Source organism: Mandrillus leucophaeus, unplaced genomic scaffold (assembly GCF_000951045.1).
Source record: "Mandrillus leucophaeus isolate KB7577 unplaced genomic scaffold, Mleu.le_1.0 Scaffold937, whole genome shotgun sequence".
In the NCBI taxonomy this organism is placed as follows: domain Eukaryota; kingdom Metazoa; phylum Chordata; class Mammalia; order Primates; family Cercopithecidae; genus Mandrillus; species Mandrillus leucophaeus.
Genome location: NW_012110219.1, coordinates 519,144 through 534,887, shown reverse-complemented (window position 1 = coordinate 534,887; position 15,744 = coordinate 519,144). Strand labels below are relative to the sequence as shown.

The 15,744-nt window shown below is 36.3% G+C and overlaps 1 protein-coding gene across 3 annotated transcripts in view; it reads left to right on the top strand.

Annotated features, from left to right (window-relative positions):
* The window catches only part of DCAF8L2 (DDB1 and CUL4 associated factor 8-like 2), a 162,375-nt gene that overhangs the window by 80,301 nt on the left and 66,330 nt on the right, over positions 1-15,744 (top strand). For 2 of the 3 annotated variants that reach the window (XM_011970236.1, XM_011970238.1), the window contains exon 3: positions 10,663-10,739. The gene's annotated coding sequence lies outside the window, so the exon portion shown is untranslated. Of the gene's footprint in view, positions 1-9,770; positions 9,871-10,662; positions 10,740-15,744 lie in introns of all 3 variants that reach the window. The other variant, XM_011970237.1, reaches the window with a different exon arrangement.

Here is a 15,744-nt window from a genome sequence, read left to right as displayed (position 1 = left end):
ATTTTGTAGAATGTGCTATATAAGCAATTGAAAGATTATAATTTTTTTGAAATCTGGTTTAAAAGATAATTTTGTTTTCTATGCTTCTGTGATGTAAGGCAAAAACCCTGGACAATTTGTAACTGAATTGTTTTCATCATGTACCATCTTTTATCTCTATGGCATATTTATGCTTTAATGCCATTTTAAAATTAATACAAGTCCAGTGCTATTTCCTTTCATTGTAACATATTATCCACACAAGAGATTAAAGGGGCTCACTGGTTTCCACAGTGAAGACTAGACCCTGTCCTTTAGACCAGTGCTTTTCAAACTTTAATGTACATATCAATCAATGGAAGAAACTTGTTGAAATGAAGATTCTGATTTAGTATGTCTAGGTAAGAACCAAAGATTTTGAACTTTGAACCAGCTTCCTAATGATACTTTCAGATACTGCTGGTTCAAGAACCACACTTGGAATAGTGAGCCTTTACAATTAAAAAGTTCATGATATGTGTGTGGGGAGGGAGAGTAAAGGAAGGGGTGGGGAGGGCAGTGTTAAAGGAATGATACAAGGTAACCCATAAAAAATGTTGCAGATTTCACCTGACAGATACAGAAATTGACCTACTGATTTTCATTCTGTAAGTGATTGGTTTATTCTTTATTTTGTTTTTAATCCTTTGATTATTAAGAATAAGTAGAAACACATCTTTTCTTGTTAAACTACAACTAGGTTAGGTTTCACAGGAAGTTCAATGAGTAAATATGCAAACCATCTTTTTAATAACCCGCAAATAAATAAAGAAATGTACTAAGCAAAAATAAAGCTAAAAGTAAGATTTATTTTGGGAAAAATAAGCCAAACAGTGGTTTTAGAAGTCTGTTTTATAATATCAAGGCGATTCAGGCAGAGAAGGACACAGTACTAGATAGCTTATGTTTAACTGTGAGAGAACAAAGACAAACTAGAAGCCACAAAAGTCAAGGTCAGCTTGAACAAATCAAATTCTGGCTGACTCAAATATGTTGTTAGTAAGCAGTTATTTGGAGTTATGGCTTTGCTTAAAAATACTAAATAATAAGGAAGATTGGAAAAGAGAATATCTGTTTCTCATGATACTTAAAAATAGAAAGCAAATCATCTTTACTCTTCCGTGAGCATTTTATGTTATGAAAGATAATTCCCAGTAATTCTTTTCTTGAATAATCATCACTGTATTGATTAATTTATCACATTTCATTCCAAATATTGCTATTTTGTTATTTTACATAGAAAATATACAGACTTCTATAGCATGAATTAGATCTCAGGTTTACAAACTGAATTGATAGAAACCATGATGTCCTTTCAATAATAAAGAATAGATTTGCAAGGCATACGTTATCAGTCTAGAGTGCTCCTTCTTAATGTGATGGCCCTGGTTCTGAAGGCTTTCAAGATAAAGATGTAGTTCCAGTCAGTAAGGCTTCTTCCCAAGCAAGGAAAGGCCCCTTTCCACGTAACCCATCACTGCATTTTTACCAATATGCAAATCACAAGATTGTTGGGCATGGGGAAAAAGTATCTCTACCAGGGACAAATAGCCTATAGAAATGAGAAAAAAATGAAATAAGACTGAATTCTACATGCATCCTGCCAGCTAACATGTTTGTCAGCATATAAGATGCATCCTGTACTCAGTGTGGTTTTTCAAAAACAGACCTGAAGATGAGGATTTGTATGAAAGTGGCTTATCAGGTAGTCTTTGTAAGGGAAATCAAACAAGCAAGCGAACAATGAGGAAAAAACGGTAGGTGAATGGGAAAGAAATAGGAAAGAGGAAAACAAAATGCCAGAAAGAAACATGTCAAGCAAAGTCCTACAGAGGGTAACATTGAGTTACTCTTAAAGTTACCATTTTCTGGACACACTGTGGCCCACACCTAGAGTTGTCTCAACCAGAGGGCAAAGGGGCTGGAATATTTACACCCCTGCAAACAGCTGACAAGCCGTCAGTTAGTTAAGAACTACGCCTGGGAGATCATAAATTACTGGGCACTTCTGGTTTCCTCTACTCAGAAAAAGCAATTCTGGCCAGGCGCTGTAGCTCACACCTGTAATCCCAGCACTTTGGGAGGCCGAGGCGGGCGGATCACCTGAGGTCAGGAGTTTGAGACCAGCCTAGCCACCATGGTGAAACCCCATCTCTACTAAAAATACAAAAATTAGCCAGGCATGGTGGGAGGTGGAGGTTGCAGTGAGCCGGGATCGTGCCACTGCACTCCAGCCTGGTGACACAGAGTGAGACTCCGTCTCAAAAAATAAATAAATAAATAAATTCTACAGCCAGAGGGGATTTTTCAGACAGACAGAGGTACTGGCTGATAGGAGTGAAGAGCTCACTGGAAAGCCATGTGCACGCAGTCAGTAAAGAGGGCCCAATAGGATGTGAGCGTAACATAGAATAGTCTATATCTCCTAATTTTACAAAACAAGATAATATGAGAAATGCCTTTTAAAATAATAATATTCATGTTGCCTCACTCCATCACAAAAAGTGGGTATTGTCAAACAATAAAGGGAAAATGATGCATGCTTACCAAATTAATAATACAAAATATTTATTACTTTTAAATATTATGGAGCTTTCTGTTGAAAAGTATCCCTGGTCTTGGCCTTTCCAATCCCCAAAACTATCACTGACTGTTAGAATCTCTTTCTAAGACAAGCTTCATTCACAGAGTGCTACCATTATATTTTTTCCTCAGAGAGTGATTATTTACTTACCCAGTTTTGGTTAATCTAAATAACCTACCCGGTATTTCTAAAAAGAAAGCAAGAAACAAATTTCTCTAATCTCAATTTCATAATCTTTGTTTTATAGTGTTATTTTTTTTAGTTTGTGACTACCATACTTCCTGAGTTTTGTTTGGTTTTGTTTTTGTTTGTTTGTTTGTTTGTTTAGTGCTTCTTAAAATATTCCCTGATGTTTTCGTTTATTTCTAAGAGATTGGTTCAGTCAGGGCCCCTATTTCAAGTAACAAACATACAGCTGAACTCCATTATGCTAAAGTCCTGCTTATTGGCTAGACTATCTGGGGAGGGTGAGTTGGAGTTGGCCTGAAAGAGCACCAAAATTAGTAAGCAAAATGCTGTAGGGCATTCCCCTCTATCTCCCATCTCTGCTTGTCTTCAAGTGCCAAATTATGCTCTCAAAACAATATCTTCCCATGAAGTGGGTTGTTGCTGCAGGCTCTTTTGAGCTTACATCCTTTTAGTGTTGTGACGGGTGCTGATAGGATTGGTTTAGCTCTTTCAACACCATTTAAAGAATATCAAGGAAATAATCTACATAACCCAGCTTGGGTCTTGTTATGGTTTAGACATAGTTTGTTTGGCCCCAACAAGTCTTATGTTGAAATCTGATCCCCCAGCATTGGAGTCGGGGACCAGGAGGGAGGTGTTTGGGTTGTGAGAAGGGATCCCTCATGAATGGGTTTGTGTTGTCCTCCTAGGAGTGAGTGAGTTCTCACTCAATTCCCGCAAGAACTGGTTATTGAAAAGAGCCTGACCTCCTCCCCTCTCTCTTCTCCTTCCTCTCTCATCACTCTGACATCACTTCCCTTCCCTTTCTGCCGTAAGTGGAAGCAGTCTTAGGCCTTCATCAAAAACAGATGCTGGTGCCATGCTTCTTGTATAGTCTGCAGAACTGTGAGCCAAGTAAATCTCTTTTCTTTATTAATTACTCAACATTAGGCATTCCTTTATAGCAACACAAATGGACTAAAACGGGTCCTGTGTCCATTCTTTAGGTCAAACACACTGAGGAGGGGGTGGTATGAGGTTCTGAGATTACCCAATATGGGTTATGTTCTTTGTCCAAAACACAGAGGATTTTGCTATGTTACCATAATCACAGACATGGCCGCTTAACAATCTATAATCTAGGTGGTCATACTAATTTGTGCCTACCACAATAACAGGGTAAATTCTACCAGTAATTGGTTGCTACTGAGTACCTTGCTACATACATTCTGGTAACTGTTAAAAAATAAACTTTCTGGTTTTTCTGATAACTTTTATTTTTTCACCAAATTCATCTTTATTCTGCCTCAAATACTGCCGTATATTTCTCATTTAATTTACTAAATGCTTAAGTACTATTAAGTAATACTTCCTGTGACATTAGTAAGAATGCTTTATGAGCAATTTCTAATGTGCTTTAAAGCTTAGGACTCTCTTCTCTGCCATATTCCAAATTCGCATCCTTAAAGGGGAAGCGATCTTGAATACACAAGAAGAATCAATTTCTAAATATTATAGTGAACATTTTTATCTGTCCGGCATCGATTCCACTTTCTTTTGATAATAGTTTTCCATCCTCAGTCAGATAAAAACCTACTTTCAATGATGTCAATCCAGAGGAAGGAGAACCAAGAGAGAGAAGAAATCCAAGACCCAGAGATACTTTTGAGATCTTAAAAAGCCATACCTGGTCTTCCGAGCTTCTTGGACTATGGATTCCCATTTGCTAAATATAATTTTGTCTGTGTTTTCTGTCACTTTCAACTAAAATAATTCTAACTGAAATACAGAATTGCTCAGTGGTATTAATATATTTAGGGAGCATCATTTTCAAAATAAGTCATGAGTTCACTGAAATCTCAAAGCATGTCAATTTTTAAAACAGTGAACCCAGTATGAAGTATTGAAATTTACAGGCTATACTAAAAGTGGATTTAACTAAGTTCATAAACAGCCTATCTTAATATAGGACGAAAATCTTCAGAATGAAAATACCATCCTAAGAGAAAACAAAATTCTGTATACAATGTTAGAAACTGACAAACTAGAGAGAAGCATGCTGAAATATATCAAAGCAACTTTCACATATATAAAGATTCTATATCAAACAGTGCTTGCTTCTAAGCAAAGATATTTACTGTAAAATGATCTGTCAATATTATTAGGATGGAAATGTTCAATGAGCGCTCCAGTTTGTACAGATCTAAAGGTAGTCAAGGGACTGAGGTAATGCCAAGCACAGGGCCTGGGCTATTTGGGTAATCGTTTTTAAACATTCCTTTGGCTATACTAATTAATTATTCAGTGACATTCGCATCATTTTCCCTGGCTTGCCATCAGTTAAAATACAACATTTGCCAAGCATACCACTCAAGAAGATGAAGAACACTACGTTTTCCTACACCTTCCCAACATAATGTTGGAACAATTTCATTAGGTCTTAGACTTTCATTTTAAGAAACTCCACCTTCAAGGTTTCACAGCCATTGCCTCTTTGTAGCTTCACAGAGAGAGGCGAGTATTGCAATGCATTACAATAGGAAAGCCTAAGAAGGATAAATGGATTGAGTTCTACTGCCAGTTAATCACTTTGAGAAAATGGCCTTCACCTATAGCAGGAATAAACGAGGTTGGCAAAAAGTTATTTCTGACTAATGCAGTCTGAAGACTTGTGGCCAAGACAACTACAGGGCAAACCTTTATATTTGATAAATAAAATCCCTCAATTTCAGATAAAGTGTAATTCACAGTTATTTGCTCAAAATCTCTCACATTGCCTTTTCACATGTCAAATTTGAATTTCCAGTTGGAGTGATAAGAAAAAAATGTCTGCATATTATTTGAATTAGTTACGAAGCTAGCAACTGCTGCTATACTATTTTAGATTGAAGAAAGATGAAATTTCTCCTTAGGACATCTTCACTTAAATGCACAGTTGAGGCCTATCAGAGTCCCCAGAAGCCCTGAAGAAGTTTTGGATAACTTTATCATCCCAGCCCCGCCACACACATACACACACACAAATACACACTCACACACAGTAATATGCACACACTACTCCTAAAGCAAGCTGGCTAGGAAGTATTTTTAAATATTTATGTTAAATTTATATTATTATACTTTATTTTCTGAAAATATCAACCTGAATTTTAGATAAAATTTGAGGGCCAGGCACAGTGGCTAATGCCTATAATCCCAGCACTTTGGGAGGCTGAGGCGGGCAGATCACTTGAGGTCAGGAGTTCAAGACCAGCCTGGCCAACGTGGCGAAACCCCATCTCTACTAAAAATACAAAAATTAGCCGGCGTGGTGTTGGGTGCCTGTAGTCCCAGCTACTCAGGAGACTGAGGCACGAGAATCGCTTGAACCCGGGAGGTGGAGGTTACAGTGAGCCGAGATAGTGCCACTGCACTCCAACCTGGGTGACAGAATGAGACTCCATCTCAAAAAAAAAAAAGATTTGGGGTTAGGTATAATATTAGTAAGGATAATAATAATTTGTAACCTTTACTGAATCTTTCTATATGTAGAAAAATTTCTGAGCTAACTTATATATACATATATATGTATATGTGCACATATATGTACACATGCACATATATATGCATATATAATATACATATATATGTGTATATATGTGGTTGTGTGTATGTATGTATATATGTATGTATTATATATAAATAATATGCATACATATATACATATAAATATATATGTATATATACACATACATACACATAACCACATATACTACATGTATATGTCAAGCACTTTTCTGAGTACTTCACATGTATTAATTCATTTATTTTTCATAACAACCCTTCATAAAATACAATAGTGTATGTGTATCAATGTTTTATGGATAAGGTAGCTAAGGCACAGAGTTTAAGTATATTGTCCAAGTTTGCACAGCTAGAAAGTAGAAGATTTGAAATACCAGACCAGGCAGCTTGCCCCTGGGGCGTTTAGTCACTTTCATTTCTTTACTTTTTATTTTATGGGAATATAGTACATGTATATATTCATGGGGTTAATCACCCTTTAATCACCCACCATAGCCCACAAATTTCCAAACTTTTACAAATATGGATGATTATTAGAATCAAATTAATTGTTGGTTTGGTGAATTAGAATAGCATAGTAGTTAAAAGCATGGATATTTATGTCAGACATACTTTCCCACTTATTATGTTGAGTGACATTTGGCAAGCTAACTTTCTTATGCCTCAGTTTAACAGTTTAATTTTCTGTAAAACTGGAATACAGACCTGTCATTATTAAGAGATTAAAGAAAGTGTGAAAGTGTATATGAGTGTAACTTGTTACATTTCAAAAATAAATACTGATCGACGGTATTTATTTTACTCATTGTGCCCCCTCTGCCTATTTCTAGTAAAAATAAAATTCATATTGGTCAATGATATTAATTTTGTGGGATTTTTCTGCCTAGACAAAATTAGAAAAAGCAAAATACTAGAAAACTAGGGCCTAAAGGTTGATAGAAGCTGGAGAAATAGAATGCATCACCTCTGCCAATGAGAGATAGAGAGCCCAGCAGTAGTTAGTACCTCTGAAAAACCTATAAAGATGTGCACACTGACTTTCTCATGTTCATGTTCAGACAGCATGAAGCCATTGTACAATAATGTCCGTCAGGAGAGAACTTTCCTGTTTCCCTTACTGTTCGTCTCTCCCAATGCTTTGACATTGGCAGGGATTCAGGAATCCGAAGGTGGAGTAGAAATGTTAGGCAGGGAAAGAAAATGTTGCCACCCATATTCCCTTTTTCAAATTACAGGTTTCCACTTGCAGCAGGCCGCGGTTGTAGAAAGGTCAAAGAAGATTTATCTACAAATTGAGATGAAAGGATTGAACAGTATTTTGGATCGGGTAGTCTCAATTCAGAATTGAGGCTTTATTTGTGACTTAGTGTGAACATAGGACTTTCTGCTTTTTAAGAGTAAGCTGAGAAATCAAGGGACCTGCCCTTTTTAACATCCAATGGAAAGTGAACTACACTCACTTATAGGTACTGAAGAGAACAAAAATGGAATTGCTTTTATGAATATTCCATGTGATTTTTCCTTGTTCCAAGTAATTTTTTTATCATTTAAAGTCAAACTCTAAAAATGTGAAATTTGGAATCCAGACCTGAAAACGAGTAATATTTTAGTAAATGTAATAGTTAGGTTTAGAAGACACAGAAGAATTGGAATATCCAAAACACTCTCTAAAATTCCATTATATCACCTTTGCCTCCATAAACTGTCTCCCATCTCTTAGTTGAGGAAGATAACATGTCCCTTTTTGTCACAATGGTTGCTTGACTAGGAATCAACATCCAAATTCAATGTGACCTGGTGGGGAGAGATACTGAAGTATAGAGCAAAAATAGTTAAAAGAAGCATTCAAGCAAAACTATTTGAAGGAGTTTACTAAAAAACATTGTAAAAATTTTGGCAAATAATCATGAAAACAGATTGTGAAAATGTCAGACAAGGGAAAGTGTAATGTATTTCTAAACCAGACTGATTATTTTACATGTATTAATTTAGTAGAAGGTGTGTATCCAATGTGCTAGTTGGTTAGCTGGCTGAAACTTTAATGGTTTTCTAGTTGACTAGTGCAAACTTGGATGTCATTATGTTAAGCACTTTGAATCATATTGACATAGTATAGAAGGTAGTTAAATTCTTTAAGAATAAGAATGCTGTGTGACTCACATAGCCACTCTCAAACCTAAAGAGTCTTGCTTCACCAAGGCCTTGAGAAAGACATAGGTGATGACAACACATAAAGATTTAAAGAGTGCTTTATTGGCTTTAGGCCAGGGATGCTGGTAGGATGAAATGCAATTTGACTGTCTTCTGAGCTTCATGGGATCATAAGGTTGTAGAGCACAGTAAACCACTAGAAACAAAGTGGACATAGTTATCACAGCAGGTAGCACAGAAAGCAGAGTAATCCGCTGCCACGGGAGGCTGTGACTTGCAAAGATCTCTGGCGATGCTTAATTAATCATAAAGTACCTTAAGTTCTGGTTTAATTTGCATAATTAAATGTAGAGCAAAAGAAAACAAAACTTTAGTCCTGCCTTAAGCCAACATGAAAGAGAGTCACAGTTTATCACCCCATTTCTAATCTTGAGTCAGTTCCCAAGCCCAGAGCAATCAGTTCTCAATTCCACTAAAGTCTCCCCTGTAACACCACAATTGAGTACTCTGTATCTCTTTGTAGGCTTCTCATAGTAACTTATACTTATTCACCTGAGTCACTAGGTGCTGAGGCAGGGAAATCCAAATATGTCAGGTACAATCGTAAAAGGCATTGATTAATACTAATTTTTGAAGACACATATGTCACTATAGTCTTGAATAGCAATTTAAAGTGCTGAAATTTCAAAGGAAGTTTCAGCATGAATTTACATGGTCTGATATGGAAGTATATGTAAGTATTTGTGTATGTATATATGTATGTATGAATAAATGCATGTCTACTTATACAATATTAGAATCTTGACAATGGAACTGTGTTACCTCATGAAATTTCAAATAAAAGCCTTTTAACCTCATGTTTTCTGCCAAAATAGTGAATAAGACATCCCTGGAGGAAGAGCAGAGATTAGAACCACCTAGAAAGAGTCCAAATAAGTAGGAGTGGTCATTGTCAGCACAGTTTGGTCAGCACAGAATGTTTATGGGACTTGAAGAAAAGCAGTAGATTACCATAACATTAATGAGGCAATGACTCTAACTGTTGCTGCTGTTGCAGATGTGTTTTCTTAACTGGAGAAAATTATTGTAGCTCTTGGCATTCAGTATTCATTTATCGATTTTGTGCATGCATTTTTCTCTATTTCAACAAATTGAGACAACTAGAAGTAGTTTGCATCCCCCGGGGACAAGTTTGCCTAGACTGGCTCTCTTTACCAGCTCTCTCCAGACTTTTCTTTGCTTATCTTAATTTTTTGCTGAAACAAATGCTGTCTTCTTCCTCCAGGAAAAAGAAGAGAGAGCCAACTACTCTACAAAGGAAAAGGGATGTAGTTTGTAGGATTTTCCTTGTTATGAGAGGAGCAGAAACCTAACTGTTGACAAGGGTATGCTCATGGCTAATTCGAAAGACCCTGTTGAAATTGAAATTATGGTGTTCTGTTCAGCCCTAAATATGCCAGATGTTGGAGATGCCAAGGTGAATAAGTCAATGGCTGGCTCTTCTCTGATAAAGGCAGTTGAATTCTGGTGAGGAACACAGAGACATAAACAGATTCATTCCTTCATCCCACAAACACTGAATGTTCACTCTGCGCCAGGAACTATTCTACCTGTTAGACATATAAAGGTTTGAAAAAGTACACATGGTTGATGCACTCCTGATGATTATTTTCTAATAGGAAAAATATATTTTAATCAAAACCCCAAACAAATAAAATGTAGAAATGTCTCTATGTTAAGCTAAGAAAAAGAGAAATGTTTTGAGAGCCTGTGAGAGGAGTTTCACCTGATCTTAGAAGTAAAGGATAGCTTCCATGTGGTGATGAGGAATGGAGGATAGTTTCCCAGTTGGAGAGAATATTGTTCACTGTGGTCCTGTTTGAAGTAGGAAATACTTAATTGAAAACCCAAGGAAGCTTAGTATGATGGGAGATCAGAAAATGAGGCAGGGGTTTGTGAGAAATAAAGCTTAGGAAAAGTAGGAAAAGTGGAAAAAGTGGAGGCCATATCATGCAGGACCTTGCAGGCCAGATTAAGAATCGTGCTCTTTATCCTAACATTATTAAACTATTGAACATTTTCAGCAGGTGGGTAACAGAATATTTACTGGACTTGAAGAACAGTAGATTACCATAACCTTAATGAGACACTGACTCTAACTGTTGCTGCTGTTGCAGATGTGTTTTCTTAACTGAAGAAAATCATATCACATGTGAACTTTCTGACCATACTGTGGAGCGGTGCTAATAAGGAGGTAAGAGTGAATGTAGATAAATCTGTTAGGAGGTTGTTAAAATAATCAGATGAACCATAATGAGATTTATTTCTAGACAAATGATGATAGAGATAGAAATAAATAAATTCAAAAATATTTCAGAGCTAAAACTGGCAAGATGATGATATGAAAGGTGAGAAAGAGGGTTATATCAAAGGTGACTTCTTATTTTCTGGTTTGCTTATCTGCCTGCTTGGCAGTGCCATTCTCCAAGAGAACACTAATGAAAGACTATGTTTTAGAGGAAAGACAAAATATTTTATTTTATTTTATTTTATTTTATTTTATTTTATTTTGAAGTGTCTATGTCACTTTCAAATGTAAGGGGCATGTAAATATATCAAAAGTATATGATATGGAAGTTCCTGAAAAAATTAAACATAGAATTACCATATGATCCAGAAATTTCACTTCTGAATATATAACCAAAGGAATTGAAAGCAGGGACTCAAACATATAATTGTATACTAATGCTCACAGCAGCATTATTCGCAGTAGCCAAAAAGGTGGAAACAACAAAAATGTCTATCAACAGATAAATGGATAAACAAAATGTGGTATATATAGAATTGAATATTATCCATCCTTAAAAAGGAATAAGATTCTGATTCTTGCTACAACATGGAAACAACATGGAAGAACCTTAAAAACATTGTGCTTTGTGAAATAAGCTAGACACTAAAGAGCAAATATTGTATGATTCCACTTATCGGAGGAACCTAGAACAGGCAAATTTGTAGAGGCAGAAAGTAGGATGGTGGTTGTCAGGGGTTGGAAGGGCGTTATTTCATGGGTATGGAGTTTCAGTTTGGGAAGATTTTTTAAAGTGCTGGAGATGGATGTTGCTGATGGTTGCACAACAATGTAAATGTGCTTAATGCCACTGAACTATATGCTTCAAAGTGGTGAAAATGGTAAATTTTATGTTATATGTATTTTTCCATAATGGAAAATGTATGTAGATCTGGAGCTCAGAGTCCTAGGCTAAAGATATAAATGAAAGTGTCATCATTGTGTTTATGACAAGTGAAGTCATGTAAAACTGTCTAGTTTGAATGTATGTGGATGGAAATGTATGATGGAAGGAAAAGAGAATTTAGAACTAAAGCTGATGAACTCAATAATGGCTATGGGGAGGAGGACTGGTCTTCAGAAAGGACAGGGATGGGATGGCTAGAAATGTGAGAGGAAGACAAAAAGAGAAAGGAGAAAAGTGTCAGATAAGTTAAAGGGAGTGAATATTTCTAGGAGCCAAAGATCAGTAGTGTTCCTTGCTACTTGAATCCCTCTTGGTGGAAGGATTCTATTTCTCATTTATCTTGAAGAGTCCTCCTTGGGACTGTAATGCTATAGTAGTTCATTTTTGCTGTAAGGCAAAGCTCTCTGTAATTCCAGTTTGAGCTTTTTTTTTCCCCTCTATTTAATTTGTCATAGGAAATTACCCATCAAGCCACAGATGTGGTTTGAAGAAGGGGAAGTAATTTGGCAGGAGTAAGGCACTCTGGATGTATGAGCTATCTGCCTATGCAAATTACTAATGCCTTTAGAACCTGCTTGGGCTCAGTGCTGTTTTCACTTGATATTTAAGAGCTTCTGAGTATAGCACATTTTACGGCTAGGAGAAATAGATTGTATCCAGCTCATGACAAGCAGCTGGGGTCAGATATCCCGGGACATTGTTCCCCGGGCCTAAGATTCAACCTCTGTGAGCTGATCCAGAGCTCCTTCTCAAGAAGAAAATAAACTTGGTGAAGCAGGCCTGACTTTGCTACAGAAGTCTTGGGTCCTCATCTGCTATTCTTCTTTCACGGTTTACAGTAGGCTTGATTGCACATTGCCACCTGCCTCTGACACTTCAAGCAACACAGCATATGCTGTTTTATAAGGATCAGTTGGCAAAGATATTTGTCCTGTACCTTAGACCAGCTAGAGAGGCATTCTTTGCTCTGAGCCCCACTAAAATGAACAGGCTCTTGCTTTATCCAGCAAATAGATCTAGCTAGAACAACATTAAATGACACATTTCTCAAATACCTCAAGGGGTACCCCAAGAATGTTAAGTGGAAATCAAGATGTGTAAAGATATCCTTTATTTTGTATCAGATGAACAAGACTCCAGAAAAAATTTCTGGGGTAGTAAAAAAAACTATCTCTCTATCCATCCCTGGCACGACAGTCAAACATTTAGGGTGCCATTTATTTCTTTCTTCCTAGATCCTATAGCAAAAATTCATCACTTTAGAGGTTCATCAGAATGACCTATAAGAATGTGAGTTTGTTAGGGTCCCTATGGACTAAACAGTGGCACAGAGCCTAAGAGTTGTCATATCTCTATGGCAGGATTGTGAAAGTTTGCCCCTGCCCTGCAAGTCCCAAGGTAATAAAACCGTTCTACAATGCAGTTGAGTTAGAAAAAAAAGACTTCATAAAGCATGTCAGCCACTGTTGGCAGTCATGCAGGATCATAATAGCATTGTTAAAGTAAGCATGAGTATGAATGTGTATGAGAAAAACAATAAAAACACTCTGTAAATCACTTCTCTCCTTTTGCACAAAGTTAGAAGTAAAGAATAATAATTTTAAAAAATATCTTAAGTACTGAAAATTGTATTCGCTGAGGCTTGGCCTTCCCTTTCTACATTTTTTTCTATACTTCACAGGTTATCTGTCCCTATCCCTATTTTTTTGTTTGCCCATCCAATGCCAGTGTCCGATTTTTCTCTTAAACTGGAAAGTATCGAAACTCAAGCCTTTAGAATGGTTGAACGACTGACTAATTGACCTCCTTGCATTACCTCAGCCAAGAATTGGCACTTTAATACTTTCAATTGTTATTTGAAAAGCTGTGTCCTGTAATACAGGAATTTCAGGCATTGCCAAGCAAGTGGAGATACATTTGAGATCTTGATACGTTTGAAAACTCTTTGTCTATGAAAAGAAACTTGATTTAGTCAGTTTTAGGTGATTAGATAGCTGGATCCAGAAGGTTAAATCTGCATTCTTGTTCCGTTAGAAGCACACTCTGGGGAGATGAAGTCATTCAGGGATAACTTTGCTGAAGGTTGGACTGAAGATAATGCTAGAGAAAAATCAAGAGGTTCTCTGGCCAATGATTACTGAACAAAGGTGGAGTACTGTTTTAGAGGTAGATATCTATAGGTTGGCTCATGCCTTTGAGCTGGGCTAATGGAGAAGCCTTTTACTCAGCAGTGAATAAAAGAAGCAATCAAGTCTTCTGTGTAAGTTTGGGCTTGACACAGCAGTTTATAGCAAAGGCAAAGGCAGAAATTAAATACACACAAACACACCACATGTTAAGTAAGCAGACACCCTGAGTCATTATAGACTGTACAATAAAGTTAAGTGTAGAAAGAGGGTAAAGTGGTGGCAAAAGTAGAAACAATAAGTAGAAGTAGAGACAGGGAATAGGTCTGATGTAATATTGTATCTCTAGATTGTGAGATATTAGGTCTCTTCTCTCGAATGGGTGACAAAGTAACCAGGTCATTAGAGCTGCACTGCCCTAAATGTAATTCATGTTCTTTGGGAAGTCCACTCTAAAGTGTTATCTCACTAATTAAAACGAACTAAAGCAACAAAAATATACAGTACATCTGTTTCAGTCAAGTCAATCATTTATTGTATATTTCATTACATAAAATATATCAGTCAGTAGTAATACATTTTATTTAAGAGCTCTATATTTACCTTATGTGATTGGATTAAAATTATATTGTCGTAGCTGAAGTAATATATCAATTCTGTGAACAATTTGCTATTAAAATAATTTTCAGAAATAGTCAACATTTTAAGCATTTACTCTCTGAATCTTTGTGGACCCCAGATTTCTTATTATAAGTGATCTAAACTATGTGATTGCTCAGATACTACATATTTTCTAACCCCAAATTCCCAGAGCCTATTTTTACGCTACAAAAATTAATTTTATTATATGATTAACATGTTGTAGAAATTCAGAGAATTATTTGTAGTCACAGAATATGAAAATAAAATGGAGTCGTGTTTCTTGGTTTTTTGTTGTTGGTGGTGTTGTTTTTTGAGACAAGGTCTCACTCTGTCACCCACTCTGGAGTGCAGTAGTGTGATCATAGCTCACTGCAGCCTTATACCCCTGGGCTTGAACAATCCTCGTACCTCAGCCTCCCAAGTAGCTGGGACTACAGGCACGCACCTCCAGGCCAAACTAATTTATTTCATTTTTTGTAGAGAGAGGGGCTTACTATATTGCTCAGGCTGGCCTCAAATTTCTGACATCCAGTGATCCTCCTGCCTCGTCCTCCCAAAGTGTTGGGATTACAGTCATGAACTACTGTGCCCAGCTGGTTTTAATTTTAAAATGAGACTCTCCAGACACGTAAAATCGTTTTTTAAGGTTAAATTGATGATGTATTTAGTAAATGAATTTTAAGAATGGTCTCTGAATGTAGGAACTTCTTATGAAATTAAGGAAGGAAACACAAATATTGTAAAGGATATACGATAAAACAAAATACAATAATTTGTTTTTTAAAGAGTATCCAATAATGACATATTATTCCCTTTTACTTTAGAGTAATTTATTTTATCTGGTTTAGACCTTCTTGATAAAACTCTTCTGTCTAATGAGTAAACACCTCACATTTGTCAGTAAATTTCATTTATGTAATGGAATTATATTGTTTGTAGTTGTAGATTAATAGAGATTAAATTTCCATATGACAAAAGATTATGGGTCATTGTGATTCAAGTCAATGCAAGTTCACGATGTTGGCAAAATGAGTATTTTTATATGTTGTTTAAGCTGCCAAGAGTCTTCCCAGAGTCCTTTATTTAAAGGAAGAAGACTGTATTTCTCAAGAAAAAAAAGTCCTGTAAAGTTTTATGTGCTTTATATTGACTCTTTGTCTTTCTGACACATTTAATAGTTCCTGTTAGAGCCACAAGATATTGAATTGGAGGTTCTGAGTTGGGTCACTGCTCTATT